The sequence below is a fragment of the Trichechus manatus genome, unplaced genomic scaffold, assembly GCF_000243295.1.
Source record: "Trichechus manatus latirostris isolate Lorelei unplaced genomic scaffold, TriManLat1.0 scaffold00210, whole genome shotgun sequence".
NCBI lineage: Eukaryota > Metazoa > Chordata > Mammalia > Sirenia > Trichechidae > Trichechus > Trichechus manatus.
In genome coordinates, this window is record NW_004444146.1 from 2159768 (window position 1) to 2179979 (window position 20212).

General features: G+C 39.3%; 1 protein-coding gene across 1 annotated transcript in view; it reads left to right on the forward strand.

The window, feature by feature from the left end:
- The window catches only part of LATS2 (large tumor suppressor kinase 2), a 115009-nt gene that overhangs the window by 11261 nt on the left and 83536 nt on the right, over positions 1–20212 (forward strand). The window lies entirely within an intron of this gene.

Consider the following 20212-nt stretch of genomic DNA (forward strand, 5'->3'; position numbering starts at 1 on the left):
TGTGTGTTAGAATTTTGTTCTACATCCTTCTCCAGCTCTGTCCAGAACCCTCTGTTGTGATCGCGGTCAGAGCAGTCAGTTGTGATAGCCGGGCACCATTCTGACTCTTTAAAAAGTGCTATGTATGGTGTTACAGATGTAACTGTGTTAGAGAGATGAGAAGAACTAGAAAAGAAAAAGCTTCAGAAAATGGTGGCAACCCAGTCTAACTTCTCAGCTGCTTAAGAATAAAGGACACATTGATGGAGGTGGCATCGATTATACATTAAGTATACAACTTAAGCTGTGCATGTATGTATGATTCCTTAGCAATTCACATTCCTGGATAAAATCTAAGTTGAGGGGGAGGCCTAGATGAATTGTCCAACCTAGCGTCCAACCAGGTAAAACTGCAGTTAAGTAAATACAACCAGTAAAAACGTAATTGCCTTATGAAATGGCTTCTGAAAGCCAGTGTTTTATCACCTGTTGTCTTAAAAATCACAGTTGCATGAAAATAAGCTATTTCTGCTGCCTTGGAAAATTAGGGAGATCTCATTCTCAGAGCACATCAGTAGGGTTTGGCCACTTTTACTTTCTTGGACATACCCTAATTATGCATTCCTGGCATCCCAGTCACAATAAAAGGCTAACACTGTTGTCTTTTTATTTCCAAAGCGGTTTCAGTCCTCTTGTGTTTTATTACCATAGGATGTGACAGGAGAATTTACGTTTTTCAGATGATATAATGTGTTCGTGAAACTAACCCTGCTATTTTGTAGGGGGTGTCGTTGATACTTTGGGATATACTGGGATTAACTTGTATTGAGCAAGCATTGTTATGTCGAGGGTTGGTTTTACAAAGCATGAGATCATGAGTAATGTGGGGCAGAGTGTTTCAGTGGTGGAAGCTGGCAGCACAGGCATGACCTGCTCGTTGTGAAAATATGACGTTAAATCTGCTGCCAAGTGCTATGCCCTGACAAACAGAACTTGATGGGTTTGAAAGTAGGGAGGGGGCAGTCCTGAGGAAATAACTGGAGTGAGATTGCAGAGGGACTTGCAGGCCAACAGCAGAGCTTAAAATGTTCTCCTGTAAATCACTTGCAAACAAAAGAGGTAATCAGAGCTGGCGTGTTCTTTGCAGTTGTGTTTTAGCTGTGATAAAAAGAAATAAGCAAGTAATCCAAAATACAGGTGGGATCTCATTATGGTAAAATCCATTAGTGATAATTATAGAGCAAAAAATAATGAAGCTGATGCTGTTTCCAATGCAGTAGAGTAAAATATAGTAAAATTAAGGATCATGACACTGGTGAAATTCCCATGAAGAGTTAATTTATGTTAATTGACAGCAGAAAGAACTTCATCTACCATATTTAATACTCCTGAAAAAATTCAGTCAGTTTGGTGTATCGTGTTACTTTAGAACTTAAAACACCTGCGCGTGCACCCTTACCATCCAACTCAGACTTTCTTGCTCTGAAAAGAGGATGCATTTGCTTTGAGAACATTCTGGTAGGAGAGTCATTATGTGAACCGAAATGATGTGAGAGAAAAAGATAAACCATTAGTTCTAGAGTTGTGTGTGTATCTGTTGGATAAAGCAGATTATTAGCATTCCAATGTAACAGATAAAGAGAATTCCTTTTGTTGCAGCTTCTTTTCCTCCTTTGGTTCCTATTGTATTGCCTTTTAATGTAGATTCAGGTTGTTCTCTTGTATTTTGAATTAAGTGCCATCTTTTACCTCTATATTCATCATGGCAGTAAGCTGCGTGTTTTCCCACTAGTGGTGGTACACACTTTTGCATGCAGTGTTTTTACTTATTGCACATGCGCATATATATATATATATATATACATATATATATATATGTATTTCCATTTTATTTGGACTGAGACTTATTGAAACTATTTACTTGAGTGTTTGTAAATAGGTGTTTTCTTTTAAACTCTTTAAGTATAACTACTTATGTACAGAAAAGCACACAATTCCAAGTATAAAACACAGCTGTGTAACCAACATGTCAAGGTATATTTTTAATTAAAACTTTTAAGAATACTTATTTTCTGGAAAAAAAAAAGACTTTAGGGTAAAGTATTTTTTGTATAATGTAATGTATATGTCAAATGTTCATAAATCTTTTACATAAATTACTAAAGAGTTATGAAAAAATTTTAGGGGAAAAAAATCTAGGTCAAAGATTAATATTCCTTAAGGAAGGTGCTAATCTTCAAATATAGATTTAAAGAATTGGAAAGAAAAGAAATTTTTTGGTTATGAGTGTCATCTTGTAGCATCAGGTATTTTTCTTGTTATTGGCATAAGTAATAATTTAAATTTAGTTTTTATTTTATCTTCCTTATATAAATTAGTTCCGCTATTTCTTTTCATCTTTATGCTTTCAAATTCCTATATTACCAGATTTTCCTTTCATTTTTTTCTGGCAAAATTTTAAAAGCCGCTTATTTGATTTTGCAGCAGTTTTGATGTGGGTACCCTTTGTCTGTTTCTCAGAAATGTGTGACGTGTACTCTCTTGCTGAATTGCAGTTGGCTATCTACTTCCCTACTGAGGGAATCCATGAGAACGGGTGTGGCCCCTGCACTGCATGTATGGAAGGATGGCATTGAGGCGGGTTCACTCTGCCTCGGTGCTTCTCAGATTTTAATGCACATGTGAATGACCTGGGCATCTTTTTAAAGTGCAGGCTCTGGTTCAGTAGCTCCCGGGTGATGCCCATAGTTCCTGGACCCTTTAAAATAGCAAAGCGCTTCGTCATTTTGTGTGCCTTACATGAAGACTGAGGTGTGAAACCTTTATTTTTTATGTTTGTTCATTTTACATTTATGACTTGAGACTCTATTGTAAGAATTTATTGACTGTTTATGGTAGCTTTGTGAATCAGAAATTATGATGTCCATTCTTTAAAAAATATTTTATTGTGTTGTTAGGTGAAAGTTAACACAGCAGATTAGGTTCTCATTTAACATATTTTTTATACATTGTTCCGTGACTTTGGTTACAATTTTCACAATGCATCAGTATTCTCATTGTTTCCATTCTGTTTGTTCTGTTTCTACTGATCTAGCTTCCCTTCTGCTCCTTGCCTTCTCATCTTTGCTTTTGAGTAAAAGTTGACCGTTTGGTCTCATATAGTTAATTGTTTAAGGGAGCACATTACTTATGGGTGATACTGTTTATTTTGTAAGCCAGTCTATTATCTGGCTGGAAGATGACATCCAAGAGTAGCTTCAGTTCCAAGTTCAAAGAGTGTCTTAGGGTGGTAATCTTGGAGTTCCTCTAGTCTGTTATCGGCCCAGTAGGTCTGGTCTTTTTTAGGAATTTGTATTGTATTCTACACTTTTCTCCCATTCTATCTGGGACTTTCTATCATGTCCCTGGTCAGAACGCTTAGTAGTGGTAGCAGACATCATCTCGTTCTTCTGGTCTCAGGTTAGAAGAGGTCGTGGTTCATGTGGGCTGTTACTCCTGTAGACTGGTTTGTTCTTTGAGTCCATGGTTTTCTTCATTCTCTTTTGCTCCATATGAGTAGAGGCCAATAGTTGTATCTTAGATGGCTGCTTGCAAGCTTTTAAGACCCCAGACGCTACTCACCATTATCTTTATGAACTGTTATGCCAGTTGCCTGAGTTGTCCCACGAAATTACAGTCCTAAACCTTTTAACCCAGTAAACCAGTCTCATGAGTTGTCTGGATATGTCTAGGAAGTCTCTGTAACTGTGCCCCCCATGCGGTTTATTATATGTGGATATATACGCAGTACACATGAACATGTGTATACATATGCCTACAGATACACCTAGAGAGCCCTGGTGGTGCAGTAGTTAAAAGCAGTCCCTGCTAACCAAAAGATCAGCAGTTCAAACCCACCAGCCACTCCGCGGAGAAAGATGGGACAGTCTGCTTCCGTAAAGATTTACAGCCTTGGAAACCCTATGAGGCAGTTCTGCTCTGTCCTGTAGGGTCACTATACGGTTGCTATGAGTTGGAATTGACTCAACAGCAGTGGGTGTTTTTTGTACGGATACACCTATACATGTACCAGCATGTACTCGCTTACGCCTTCCTGTACACATATGTGTATGTATCTACCTTTGTAACCATACATATATTTTTTAGTTATTACTGTTGTTGTGAAATTGTGTTGTCCCTTTTTATTGTATACTTCTTAGTGTCTTCATTTACCTTGATGAGACTTCACCCATATTTGGTATTGCCTTTCCCATCACCAAAAATAACAAGTGTCTACTACCTAGAAGGTGATTCCCTCTCCTTACCCCCTCCCATCTCTGGTAACCATCAAAGAAGGTTGCTTTCTGTGTGTATATTTCTTCTTGACTTTTCATAATAGTGGGACCATACAATATTTGTCCTCTTGTGGTTGACTTATTTCGCCCAGCATAATGTCCTCCAGATTCATCCATGTTATAAGGTGTTTTGTGGATTTGTCATTTATTCTTTTCTGGTTGCGTAGTGTTTTCCATTGTATGTATGTACCACAGTTTGTTTATCCATTCATCCATTGATGGGCACTTAGATTGTTCCCATCTTTTTGCTATTGTGAATAATGCTGCCATGAACAGATGAAACTTCTTTTAGATGTAAGTACTAGGAAATGTTTTTGTTTTCCTTGAGAAATCGGTATGTACTCTTTCTGTAGGGACAGCCTGTATCCTCATGTTTTTTATGCCTCCCTCTTTGGTCTGCCAGGTCTAGAGTTCAGCTTTAAAAACTGCTTAGGCCCTATCAAAATTCCAACAGCCTTTTTTTCAGAAATGGAAAAGCTGACCCTTATATTCTTATGGAATTGTAAGGGGCCCGGAATAACCAAAACAGTTTTGGTAAAAAAGAACTAAGTTGGAGGACTCAAACTTCCCAATTACAAAACTTACTACAAGACTGTAGTAATCAAAACAGTGTGGTATTGGCGTAAGGATGGACATATAAACCAGTCTAATAGAATTGAGAGTCCAGATAGAAACCCATACACCTGTGGACAATTTGACAGTGGTGGCAAGTCCATTCAGTGGGGAAAGAATAGTCTCTTCAACAAAAAGTGTTGAGGCAACTGGATTACTACATACAAAACAATGAATTTGGATGCCCTACCTCACACACATAGAAAAAGTAGCTCAAAATAGATCAGTAGCCTAATATAAGAACTAAAACCATAAAACTCTTTGAAGGAAAACATGGAGATAAAGCTTTTAGACTTTGTTTTTGGCAGCGGATTCTTATATATGATGCCAAAAGCACAAGCAACAAAAGAAAAAATAGATAAGTTGGACTTAATCAAAATAAAAACTTGTGCATCAAAGAACATTATCAAAAAAGTGAAAAGACAATCTACGGAATGAGAGAAAATATTTGCAAATCTTACATCTTATAAAAGTTTAGTTTTCAGAATACGTTAAGAACTCCTACAACTCTACAACAGGAAAACAAACAACCCAATTTAAAGAGGGGCAAATAACTTGAATAGACATTTCTCCAAAGAAGATATGTTGCTGTTGTTGTTAGGTGCCGTCAAGTCAGTTCTGACTCGTAGTGCACATGTGTCCAACGGAATGAAACACTGCCTGCTCCTGCACATTCCTCAAAATGGTTGTTACTTTTGAGACCATTATTGCAGCCAAATGGCCAATGAACACATGAAGAGATGCTCAACATCATTAATCATTAGGGAAGTGCAAATCAAAACCACAGTGAAATACCACTTCACACCCACAAGGGTGACTATTTAGAAACAAACAAACAGAAAAACACTAGAAAATAAAAAGTGTTAGCAAGGTCGTAGGGAGCCCTGGTGGCACAAATTTCGAAGCCACTCAGCCACTCAGCCACTCTGCAAGAGAAAGACCTGGCAGTCTGCTCCCATAAGGATTATGGCCTAGGGAACTCTATGGGGCAGTTTTTCTCTGTTACATGAGGTCGCTTTGAGGCAAAATGGACTCGATGGCACTTAACAACAACAGCAAGGATGTGGAGAAATTGAAACCCTGTGCATTGCTGGTGGGAATGTAAAATGGTATAGCTGCTGTAGAAAACTTCGGTGGTTCCTCAGAAAGTTAAACACTGAATTACCGTATGACCCAGCAATTCCACTCCTAGATATATACCAAAAGAATTGAAACGTGTACATGTGCAACAACTTGTTATGGTCAAACAGCATTCATTGCTGTGTTGTTCACAATAGCCAAAAGATGGGAAAAACCCAAGTGTCCATAAACAGATGAGTGGAAAAACAACATGTGGTAAATCCACACAATGGAATTTTGTTGTTGTTAAGTGCCCTCTAGTTGATTTCGACTCATAGTGATGCCATGTGACAGAGTAGAACTGCCCCATAGAGTTTTCTAGACTGTAATCTTTACTACAGCCTTCAGTAGGGATTACACCTCAACATAAAGAAAACAAAAATCCTCACAACTGGACCAGTAAGCAACATCATGATAAACAGAGGAAAGATTCAAGTTGTCAAGGATTTCCCTTTACCTGAATCCACAATCAGTGTCACGGAAGCAGCAGTCAAGAAATCAAATGACCCATTGCATTGGACAAATCTGCTGCAAAAGACCTCTTTAAAGTGTTAATAAGCAAAGATGTCCTTTGAGAACTAAGGTGCGCCTGTACCAAGCAGTGGTATTTTCATTCGCCTCATATGCATGTGAAAGCTGGACAGTGAATAAGGACCCTTGACTGAAGAAGATTGATGCCTTTGAATTATGGTGTTGGCAAAGAATATTGAATATACCATGGACTTCCAGAGGAACAAACAGATCTGTCTTGGAAGGAGTACAGCCAGAATGCTTCTTAGAAGTGAGGATGGTGAGACTTCGTTTCATGTACTTTGGACACAGTATCAGGAGGCACCAGTCCCTGGAGAAGGACATCATGTTTGGAAAAGTAGAAGGTCACCAAAAAAGAGGAAGACCCTGAATGAGATGGATTGACATAGTGGCTGCAACAGTGGGCTCAAGCATAACAATTGTGAGGATGACACAGGACTGGGCAGTGTTTCATTCTTTTGTACATAGGGTCACTCTGAGTCAGAACCAACTAGATGACACCTAACAACAACAATCTTTACAGAAGCAGATTACCAGGTTTTTCTTTTGTGGAGAGGCTGGGTGAATTTGAACCACCAAGCTTTCAGTTAGCAGCTGAGTGCTTAACTGTTTGCACCACCAGGACTCCTTAAGGGAATGTTGTTGTTGTTAGGTGCCATCGAGTCGATTCTGACTCATAGCTACCCTGTGTACAACAGAATGAAGCACTGCCCGGTCCTGCACCATCCTCACAATCGTTGTGCTTAAGTCCATGGTTGTAGCCACTGTGTCAGTCAATCTCATCAAGGATCTTCCTCTTTTTTACTGACCCCTACTTTACCAAGCGTGATGTCCTTCTCCAGGGTCTGGTCCCTCCTGATGATGTGCAAAGTATGTGAGACAAAGTCTCGCCATCCTCACTTCCGAGGAGCACTCTGGCTGTGTTTCTTCCAAGAGAGACTTGTTCGTTCTTATGGAAGTCCATGGTATATTCAGTATTCTTTGCCAGCACCATAATTCAAAGATATCAATTCTTCTTCTTCCATCTTTCTTACTCATTGTCCAGCTTTTGCATGCATATGAGGCGACTGAAAATATCATGGCTTGGGTCAAGCAAACCTTAGTCCTCAAAGTGACATCTTTGCTTTTTAACACTTTAAAGAGGTCTCTTGCAGCACGTTTGCCCACTGCAGTGCATCATTTGATTTCCTGACTTCTGCTTCCATGGGCGTTAATTGTGGATCCAAGTAAAAGGAAATCCTTGACAGCTTCAATATTTTCTCCATTTATCATGATGTTGTTTATGGTCCAGTTGTGACGATTTTTGTTTTCTTTATGTTGAGGTGCAATCCATACTGAAGGCTGTAGTCTTTGATCTTCACCAATAAGTGCTTCAAGTCCTCTTCACTTTAAGCAAGCAAGATTGTGTCATCTGCATATCGCAGGTCGTTAGTCAGTCTCCCTCAAATCACAATGCCGCATTCTTCTTCATATAGTCCAGCTTCTCAGATTAATTGCTCAGTTTACAGATTGAATAAGTACGGTGAAAGGATACAACCCTGACGCACACCTTTTCTGACTTTAAACCACGTGGTATCCCCTTGTTCTGTTCAAACGACTGCCTCTTGGTCTATGAACAGGTTCTGTCCGCATGGGCACAATTAAGTCTTCTGGAACTCCCATTCCTTGCATCATTATCCATAATTTGTTATGATCCACATAGTCAAATGCTTTTGCATAGTCAAAACACAGGTAAATATCTTTCTGGTATTCTCTTCTTTTAGCCAAGATCCATCTGACATCAGCAATGATATCCCTTATTCCATGTCCTCGTCTGAATCTGGCTAGAATTTCTGGCAATTCTCTGTCAATATACTGCTGCAACCACTTTTGAATGATCTTCAGCAAAATTTTGCTTGTGTGTGGTATTAATGATATTGTTGGATAATTTCCACATTCTGTTGGATCACCTTTGTTTGGAATGGGCACAAATATGGATCTCTTCCAGTTGGTTGGCCAGGTACCTGTCTTCCGTATTTCTTGGCATAAACTAGTGAGTGCTTCCAGCATTGCATCTGTTTGTTGAAACATCTCAATTGGTATTTTGTCAATTCCTGCACACGAGTGCCTTCGTTGCAGCTTGGGCTTCTTCCTTTAGTACCATTGTTCTTGATCATATGCTACCTCCTGAAATAGTTGAACGCTGACCAATTCTTTTTGGTACAGTGACTGTGTATTCCTTCCATCTTCTTCGGATGCTTCCTGCGTCGTTCAGTGTTTTGCCTGTAGAATCCTTCTATATTTATTGCAACTTGAGGCTTAAATTAGTCTTCAGTACTTTCATCTTAAGAAATGCAGATCATATTCTTCCCTTTTGGTTTTCTGACTCCAGGTCTTTGCACATTTCATTATAATACTTCACTTTGGCATCTCAAGCCACCCTTTGAAATCTTCTGTTCAGCTCTTTTACTTTATCATTTCCTCCTTTCACTTTAGCTACTTGACTTTCAAGAGCAAGTTTCAGAGTCTCTCTGACATCCATTTTGGTCTTTTCTTTCTTTCCTGTCTTTTTAATGGTCTTTTGCTTTCTTCGTGTATGATGTTCTTGACGCCATCCCACAACTCATCTGTTCTTTGGTCATTTATGTTCAGTGCATCAAATCTGTTCTTGAAGTGGTCTCTAAATACAGATGTGATGTACCCAGGGTCGTAGATTGGCTCTTGTGGACTTGTTTTAATTTTCTTCAGCTTCAGCTTGAACTTGCTTATGAGTAATTGATGGTCTGTTCTGTATTCGGCCCCTTGCCTTATTCTGACGGATGATATTGAGTTTCTCTGTCGTCTCTTTCCACACATGTAGTTGATTTGATGCTTGTGTATTCCGTCTGGCAAAGTCCATGTGTATAGTCGCTGTTTATGTTGTTGAAAAAATGTATTTGCAGTGAATATGTTGTTGGTCTTGCAAAATTCTATCATGCTGTCTTTGGCATCATTTCTGTCACCAAGGCCCTGTTTTCTGATTATTGATCCTTCTTTGTTTCCAACTTTTGCATTCCAATTACCAGTAATTATCAGTGCATCTTGATTGTATGTTTGATCAATTTCAGACTGCAGAAATTGGTAAGAATCTTCAGTTTCCTCATCTTTGGCTTTAGTGGTTGGTGCATAAATTTGAATAATAGTTGTATTAACTGGTCTTCCTTGTAAGTGGATGGATATTATCCTATAACTGACAGCGTTGTACTTCAGAATAGATCTTGAAATGTTTTTTTTAATGATGAATGTGACACCATTCCTCTTCAATTTGTCATTCCTGGCATAGTAGACTACATGATTGTCTGATTCAAAATGGCCAATACCAGTCCATTTTAGCTCACTAATGCCTAGAATATTGATCTTTATTCATTCCATTTCATTTTTGCCGACTTCCAATTTTTCTAGATTCATACTTCATACATTGCAATTATTAATGGATGTTTGCAGCTGTTTCTTCTCATTTTGAGCCATGCCACATAGCAAATAAAGGTCCTGAAAGCTTTACTCCTTCCTCGTCATTAAGGTTGACTCTACTTTGAGGAGGCAGCTGTTCCCCAGTTGTATTTTGAATGCCTTCCAACCTGAAGGTCTCATCTTCCAATGCTATATCAGACAGTGTTCTTCTGCTGTTCTTAAAGTTTTCACTGGGTGGATTTTTCAGAAGGTCCTTCTTCCTAGTCTGTTTTAATCTGGAAACTCCACTGAAACCTGTTCACCATGAGTGACCCTGCTGGTGTTTGAAATACCAGTTGCATAGCTTCCATCATCACAGCAGCACACAAGCCACCACAGTACAACAAACTGACAGATGAGTGATAGGTGGTGGTTGTACTACACTGTAAATGTAGTTAATGTCACTGAATTGTACACTTAAAAATGGTTAAAATGGCAAATTTTATGTTAGTAAAAAAAATTTTTTTTAAACAAAAATATACCCTCAGGCTTAAGTTTAGCAAGTGCCCAAACCAAACCCTGTTGCCATTGAGTCAGTTCCAACTCATAGAGACCCTGTAGAACAGAGTAGAACTGCCCTCTAGAGTTTACAAGTGTTTAAATCTTTATGGAAGCTGACTGCTGTATCTTTTTCTGTGGAGTGGATGTTGTGTTTGAACCACTGATCTTTTGGTTAGCAGCCAACTGCTTTAACCACTGCGCCACCAGGGCTGCTAGCAAGTGCCCAGACCTTAAAAAAAACCTGTTTAGGGCTATGGCCTAGCAAATCTGTATTTCTCCAGTTGTGGTCCTGAATTTCTAGATTAGCTCTGATTTCCCTAATCCTGATTTAATCAATCTCTCCCCTCTTTATTGCATTTGTTTAAATGATTTAAATGTTTAATGGAATGAGGGTAATGAGAAATATAAAAAACACATTGGTTTTATTACACCAAATTCAGCATAAGAAAAATAGCCGATGGTCAGATTATGTATTCAGAGACAGGCCTTCTAAGAACAGCCATCACAGCACCAAATAAATCAGGGATGATCTGGTTAGTAAGAAAAGAGAGTGAATTCTTTGCATTCTCAAGCCAAAATGTACAGGAAAAAAAAGTTTCTCAATCCACTTTACAAGTTATATCTTGACCCAGGTCCTTTGCTAACGAGATAACGCTGCCAAGGGGAGGCGAAGCCTGATAATAACAGGTGGTGCACACGGTTAACACTCTTGGTTGCTAACCAAAAGGTTAGAGGTTTGAATCCACCCAGAGGTGCCTAGGAAGAAAAGACTGGTGATCTAATTCCAAAAAGTAAGTCATTAAAAACCCTAAAAAACAGTTCTACTCTGACACACATGGGGTTGCCATGAGAAAAATCCACTCAGTTGCAGCTGGTTTGGAGAGAGGTTCAAGCACTGCTGTAAGCACTTAACGTATATCATCTCATTTAAACTCACAGCAGCTATTTGAGATGGATTCTAGCTGTTACCTCAATATTGTAGAGGAAACTAAGGCTTTGACAGGTCGACTCCAGCTCCCCCCTCCTACCTGAGCTCGGAATCCCTGAATATTTATTTGTTTCCTTGTTATACAGACTGAGTGAAGGACACACTCCTCTGAGAGGAAAAGAGTTAATCCTCTCAGCCAGTGGGTCATTTTAGAGTTCTGTCTAGTGTCCTGTGTTTCTCTTGCCCCATCGCTGGAGGGCTTTTGCCTTTTTCAGTCCCCTGTTGATGTACGTCCTGTCCGCTTGCATGTTTCTTCTCTGACTTTTTCCTCTCGCTTCCCTCATTTCCAGCAACTCAGCAGGGTTTATCATCATCCCTCATCTCCACAGGCAGCCCCTCGGTGCTGTGGTGTGAACACCCAGGCTGAGGCTGACCCTCCCCGCCTGGCATCCAGCACTCTCACACTGTCCCCTCCTCTGCAGACAACCTCTCCCGGCAGCTTTCTTGTGCTCTGTGCCTGGGAGAGACTCCAAGACACAGCTCCACCCTTTCTTGTCTTGGGGCCTCCCCAGCTGTCATTTTGTTGGCTGGTGATGTCTACTCCCATCATCACCTGTCTGGATTCTAGGATCTGTTCTGGTTTTGCCTCACATTCTTTTTACCAGAGAATTTTCCTGGTTCTTCTGCCCAAATTTGATCTGCTCCTCCCCAATCAAACTTATACACAGTTTATTTCTGACCCTCATAGGGTACTTGATGTACCAGGCTTGTGTTGGCAGATGTTTGTTTTATCTTGTCCTCCACCCTCCCCGTTGTCTGCCACTCCTCCTGGGGTGTGGAGCCCGTGGTTATCTCCATGTGCCCAGAAAGCCTGGCGGGCTGATGTGCTCAATAAATATTTGCTAAGCCTGTGGTAGATGCACACAAGCTTTGCAGAGATGATTTCATGTACTAATCCAGGCAAAAATGCACATCTAAATTGTTGGCCATTAGGATAGAATGCTAAACATGAACACAGTTCTTCATTTATGGTGTTCATTATTCAGCTTTAACAATATGCATCAAGAAAACAGTAAAGAAAAACCTAGAGAAATTTTAATGCTAAACTGCTATTCCTTTGTCTTGGTTACAAAACCTTACCTTCAGGATTATACTATAATAAAAGTATTTTGCTAATGAAAGATAAAGGGAAGATAACTTTCACTCTTCCTCTTGTAAGGGAACCACTTTTCAGTGTTACCAACACTCAATTCTACCCTGAAATGTTAATGAAAGGAGAAGAAAAAAAGAAACACATTAGTTTAGGAATGTTAGTAGTGAAACAGGAAATTGTATTACAATGGCTTCTGGGTGTAGCATTTCCTTGCCTTTTCCCCCTCTTTTTTTTAACAGGTTTCAAAATAAATTTGGCCGTAATTGTAAACTGCATGCCTTTTTAAAGTAGGATATAAAATTATTTTAACAAGACCCAAGCAAATCATGCTTTTCTGGGTTGTATGTCTTCCCTCTACAGGTTTTTGCCTCTGATTTTTTTTTTTTTTTTTAAATAATATTTTATTGAGTTTTTGGTGAAAGTTTACACAGCAAGTTAGGTTCCCAACTGACAATTTCCACACAACTTGTTCAGTCATGTTAGTTACATTTATTACAATGTGTCAGCATTCTCTTTAATTGTGTTCAGTTTGTTCCCTTTCTAGAACTCTAGTTTCTCTGCCTCCTTTTCTTCTTGTCTTTGCTTTTGAGTAATTGTTGACTTTTAGGTCTCATACTAATGGTTTTTAAGTAGGGCACTGATCTTATGGGTAATATCCTTTATTTTATGTGCTACTCTGCTATTTTGCTAAAAGGTGATCTCAGTACAACTTGACCAAGGTAAATAAAGACACTAAGAAGTACATGAGAAAAAGGGGCAATTGTGGTAAATGATACACCGTATATAATTTTGCAACAACAGTTAAAAACAACCGGAAAATATGTGTGGTTAGATGAGTAGCATGCATGCATATATGTTACAGAAGGGCATATGTGAGTAAATGCACGTGCATGTATAGGTGTATCTGTAGGCATATGTATATACATGTTTGTGTATGCTGCACATATACCCACATAAATAAATAACAAATCACATAGGGGGCACAGTCACAGAGGCTGCCTAGACATATCCAGACAACTCGCAGGATTGGTTTACTGGGTTAGAAGGTTTGGGACTATAGCCTTGGGGGACATCTTAGTTGGCATAACATAGCTCACAAAGATGATGTTCTAATCCTAGATTGGGGAGTAGCGTCTGGGGTCTTAAAAACTTGCGAGCGGCCATGTAAGATACAACTATTGGCCTCTACTCATGGAGCAAAAGAGAATGAAGGAAATCAAAGGCTCAAAGAAGAAACTAGCCCATAGGACTAATAGCCGACATGAACCACAGCCTCCTCTTAACCTGAGACCATAAGAACTAGATGGTACCTGGCTACCACTACTGTTCTGACCAGGGACACAGTAGAAGGTCCCAGGTAGGATGGGAGAAAACTGTAGAAAAAACTCAAATTCCTAAAAAAGGACGACCTACTGGACCAAGAGAGGCTAGAGGAACCCCTGAAACTATTGCCCTAAGATAACCTTTGAACTTGGATTTGAAGTTATTTCCACAGGTCATTTTTCAGCCAAATAATAGATTGTCTTATAAAATAAACAATATCACCTGTGAGTAATGTTCTCCCTTAAACAATTAACTGTCTGAGACCAAACGGTCAATGTTCACCCAAAAGCAAAGATGACAAGGCAAGGAGGGGAAGGGAAGCTAGATCAATGGAAACAGAACAAACAGAATGAAAATAATGAGAATGCTGGCACATTGTAAAAATTGTAACCAATGTCACGGAACAATTTGTATAAAAATTGTTAAATGGAAAAAAATCTAGATGATGGGAATATGGATGTTCATTTTACTAATCTCTCTGTTTTTATGTGTGACCGAAACTTTTGATAATAAAAAGTTAAAGAAAAAAAAAGTGATCTCAGGGAATAGGCTTGGTTCTGGGTTTAAAGAGTGTTTCAGGGCAATAGTTTCAGGGAGTCTTCTGTTCTCTACTGTTCCAGTTTGTCTGGCTTTTTTTTTTTTTAAATAAGAATTTGAGTTCTGCTCCATATTTTTCTCCCATTCTATCTGGGAGCAACTATTGTGACCCTGGTCAGAATGATCAGTGGCAGTAGCTGGGCACCATCTAGTTCTTCAGGTCTCAGAGCAGATGAGGTCATGGCTCGTGTAGACTTGTTTCTTCTCTGCGCTTTTGGTTACCTTCTTACTGTTTTGCTCCTGGCGAGTAGAGACCTGTAGTAGTGTCCTAGATGGCTGCTCGCAAGCTTAAGACCCCAGACACTATTCTCTTAACTAGGATGCAGATCATGATTTTGGTGAACTATGTTATGCCAACTGACTGAATTGTCCCATAAGACTGTGGTCCTAAGCCTTCAAACCCGGAAAACCAATGTTGGAAGGTGTTTGGTTATGCCTGAGGAGTATCTGTATTTTTGTGTTCAGTGAATTTATGTGCCTGCACCCACATATTTGTATTTACACACACCTTTAGATACTTCTGGCGCCCTGGGGATTCAGTGGTTAAGAGCGTGGCTGCTAACCAAAAGATCAGCAGTTCGAATCTACCAGCCGCCCCTTGGAAACCCTATGGAGCAGTTCTATTGTGTCCTATAGGGTCACTATGAGTCGGACTCAACTTGACAGCAACAGGGGTTTTGTTTTTTTTTAATGGATACTTCTGTTTGTTCTCACCTGTGTACATACCTGTACCTATCCATATACCAGTTTGCCTATACCCATCCATATGTGCTGAACCACTCATTTTTACTTTGGTTGTGCTGCGCTCACTACATCCACGTGTGGTGTCACTTTTCCCATCACCCAAACTAACTAGTCTCTATGGTATAAAGCGTACTTTCTCCTTGGTAACCATCATTGAACGTTGATCTCTCTATATTTATCTATTCTTGTTTATAAAAGAGGAATCATACAATATTTGTCCTATATGCTTGACTTATTTCACTTAGCATTATGCCCTCCAGGTCCATCCATGTTATAATATGTTTTGTGGACTCATCATTGTTCTTTATGGTTGTGTAGTACTCCGTTGTATGTATGTACCACAACTTGCTTATCCATTTATCCATTGATGGGCACTTTGGTTGTTTCCATTTATTTACTGTTGTGAATAAAGAAGTAGTGAACATAGATGTGCATATGTCTGTGTCATTCTTTTTAGGTCTCTAGGGTATGTATCGGAAACCCTGGTAGTGTAGCAGTTAAGAGCTACGACTGCTAACCAAAAGGTTGGCAGTTCGAATCCACCAGGCACTCCTTGGAAACCCTATAGGGCAGTTCTACTCTGTCCTCTAGGTTCGCTATGAGTTGGAATCGACTCGACAGCAACGGGTTTAGGGTGTATACTGGAGCCCTGGTGGCATAGTGGTTAAGAGATTGGCTCCTAATCAAAAGGTCAGCAGTTTGAATCTACCAGCTGCTCCTTGGAAACCCTATGGGGCAGTTCTACTCTGTCCGACAGGGTTGCTATGAGTCAGAATCAACGATGGCAATGAATTCGTTTTTTGTTTTTTTAGGGTATATACCGGAGCCCTGGCGGTGCAATGGTTAAGCGTTCAGCTGCTAACCAAAAAGTCAGCAGTACGACTCCACCAGGTGCTCGTTGGAAACTCTATGGGGCAGTTCTACTCTGTCCAGTAGGGTTGCTGTGAGTCAGAATCTACTGGATGGCAATGGGTTTGGTTTTTTGGTTTGGTAGAGTATATACACCTAGGAGTGGGATTGCTAGATCATAGATCACAGTGCCATAATGTTTTCCATAGTGGTTGTACCATTTTATAGTTCTACCAGCAGTGGATAAGGGTTCCAATTTCCCCACATCCTCGCCAACATTTGTTGTTATCTGTGTGTTTTTTTTTTTTTAATCATTGCCATTTTAGCTGGGGGTAAGATGGTATCTCATTGTAGTTTTGATTTGCATCTCTGTAATAGCTAATGATTGTGGACATCTTTTCATATGTTTATTGGTTGCTTGAAAGTACTCTTTTGTGAAGATTCAGTTCATGTCTTTTACCCATTTTGTGATTGGTTGTTTGTCTTTTTGTTGTGGAGTTGTTACAGTTTTCTATAGATTTTAGAGATTAGATCCTTATCAGATAAGTTGTTTCTGAACATTTTTTTCCAGTCTGTAGGTTGTATGTTTACTCTTTTAATAAAATCTTCTGGTGAGCATAAGTTTTTAATTTTTATGAGGTCCCACTGAACCTATTTTGTCTTCTATTTGTGCATTTGTTTTACTACTTGTTATTTTACTTTTACAAAAGATTAGGTCCCATAGTTATCTTCCTATTTTGTCTTCCAGGAATTTTATGGTTTTAGGTTAAACATTTAGGTCTTTGGTACATTTGGAGTTAGTTTTTGCGTATGGTGTGAGGTATGGGTCTTGTTTCATTTTTTTTTTTTTTGCAGATGGATATCCACTTTTGCCAGCACCATTTATTAAAGAGACCGTTTCTGCCCCACTGAATGGATTTTGACCTCTTGTCAAAAATCAGTTGTCCCATAGATGGCTGGATTTAATTCTGAGTTCTCAGTTCTATTCCACTGGTGTTTGTGTCTGTCATTGAACCAATACCAGGCTGTTTTGATTGCAGTGGCTGTATAGAATGTTTTGATATTGGAGAGTGTGAGGCCTCCTGCTTTGTTCTTTTTCTTCAATATTGCTTTGGCTGTTTGGGGTTTCTTTCCTTTTCATATGAAGTTGGTCATTAGTTTTTCCATTTCAGCAAAGAACGTTGTTGGGATTTGTATCGGGATTGCATTGTGTCTGTAGATTGCTTTGGGTAGAATTGACATTTTCACTGTTCTAAATCTTCCAATCCATGAGCACAGAATGTCTTTCCATTTTTGTAGGTCTTTTTTAGACTCTTGCAGTAGTATTTTATAATTTTCATTGTATAGGTCTTTTATGTCCCTGGTTGGGTTAATTCCTAGGTATTTTATCGATTTGAGGGCTATTGTAAATGGTATTGTTTTCTTGATATCTTTTCCAGAGTAGTCTTTGTTGGTGTAGAGGAAACAAGCTGATATTTGTGTATTGATCTTGTACTCTGCAACATTGCTAAATTCTTCTGTTAGTTCTAGTGGTTTTCTTGTGGAATCTTTAGGGTCTTATGTATAGGATCATGTTATCTGCAAATAGACATAATTTTACTTCTTCCTTTCCAATTTAGATACCTATTATTTCTCCTTCTTGTCTTATTGCTGTGGCTATGACTTCCAGTATAATATTGAGTAAGAGTGGTGATAATGGGCATCCTTGTCTTGTTCCTGTTCTCAAAGGGAAGGCTCTCATCCTTTCTCCATTGAGTATAATGTTGGCTGTTGGTTTTGCATACATGCCCTTAATTCTGTTGAGAAATTTCCCTTCTATTCCTATTTTGCTGAGAGTTTTTATCAGGAAAGGGTGTTGAATTTTATCAGATGGCCTTTTCTACATTTATCCCTAGTTGTTAATGTGGTATTTGTTCATTGTATAGGTTTCTAAAATATTGAAAAGTATAGAGAAGAAGCTGAAGATCCCCCGTAATTATGTTAACCCAGATATGACCACTGTTAACATTTTAATATAAAGCTGGCCAATTTTCCCTAATTTTAAAATTATGTGTGTGTAGGTGTGTGTATGTACATATATATACATTGACATATATATGTGTATATACAGATTTTTTTTTGGTAACAAGATTGAGGTCATAGTGTATATATTTTTCCATGTATCACATCCCTCGCTTGCACTTTCAATAGCTAATCTATCACCAACCCCACCAAGTTCTCTTTGAACCATCTCTTACATTGGTCCTTTTCTCTCCGTCCACTGCCATACCACCATGCTGTTCTTGTTCAGGAACACTAATCACACTCACATGCTGTGCAACCACCACCACCGTCACTGATTTTTTTTTATTATTATACTTTAGATGAAGGTTTACAGAACAAACTAGCTTCTCATTAAACAGTTAGTATACATGTTGTTTTATGACATTGTTTACCGACCCCATGACATGTCACTACTCTCCTTTCTCAACCTTGGGTTCCCTATTACCAGCTTTCCTGTCCCCTCCTGCCTTCTAGTCCTTGCCTCTGGGCTAGTGTGCCCCTTTAGTCTTGTTTTGTTTTATGGGCCTGTCTAATCTTGGCTTAAGGGTGAACCTCAGGAGTGACTTCATTACTTAGCTAAAAGGGTGTCCAGGGGCCCTACTCCCAGGATTTTTCCAGTCTCTGACAGGCCAGTAAGTCTGGTCTTTTTGTGTGAGTTAGAATTTTGTTGTATATTTTTCTCCAGCTCTGTCCAGGACCCTCTATTGTGATTCCTGTCAGAGCGATTGGTTGTGGTAGCCAGGCACCATCTAATTATACTGGACTCAGTCTGGAGGAGGCTGTGGTAGTTGTGGTCCATTAGTCCTTCGGACTAATCTTCCCCTTGACCATCACTGATTTTTAAGAATAAATTTTAGAAAGGAGTTACTAGGGAAAATGATAAGAGCATTTTTGCAGTTTTAATCATATCGCCAAATTGCCTTTTAAAAATTATTAAATTGTTATTAAACTTCCAACCCTGGCAACAGTGAATATTATAGTAACAAATCTTTGTCAATTTAATAGTTTGTTCTACATTAATTGTGGCAATAGGTGTGTCTGGTAATAAAGAGAAAATGGTGATGGTTCTCCAGTTTTAAGTAGCAGAAAACTGTGTCATATTGTGAGTGGGGCTCATACCCAGTGTCTGAGACTGAACCTATTTACCCGTTAAAATGAGATGCAAAGTCTAGCACATTAAGCCAAAACTACGTCTTTTGAGGAGCATGTCTTTTCTCGCCTCCCTGAGTAACTTACATATTTGAGTGGCACAGAATATGGTTGGCATAGAAACCTTCTGTCCTGGTAGAGTTGCAGCAGAGAGATGGTGTTGGTGTGGCCTGTACTATGGGGAGAAGGAAGAACCCCAAGAACCCTGGGGGGCAGAACTATCTAGATATCCAGCTTGGTTTGTTGCAACACAAAGTTTCATGCATGAAGCCAGAGCTTCCCAGCCAGTGTTTAGGAATAATGGGCTGAGGGCTGGTCCCCTCAGCCCTTGGGTACCAGGTCCCTGACCTCCTACTTTGAGCAACCTTCTCCTTTTATCCCAGCATGCTGTACAAATATTAGCGTTTTCTATGTGCTAATGTGGCATGACTCAAAATGAGAAGAAACAGCCACAAAAATCAGTTAATAATCAGACATGGAATGTACGAAGTATGAATCCAGGAAAAATGGAGGTCCTCGAAAATGAAATGGAACGCATAAAGATCTGTATCCTAGGATTGGTGAGCTGAAATGGACTGGCATTGACCATTTTGAATCAGACAATCATATGGTCTACTATGCTGGGAATGACAAATTGAAGAGGAATAGTGTCCCATTCATTGTCAAAAAGAAACATTTGAAGATCTCTTATCCTAAAGTACCACGCTGTCAGTGATAGGATAATATCCATATGCCTACAAGGAACCCCAGTTAATATACCTGTTATTCAAATTTATACACCAACCACTGAGACCAAAGAAGAAGAAATTGAAGATTTTTACCAATTTCTGCAGTCTGAAATTGATCAAACATGCAGTCAAGATACATTGATAATTACTGGTG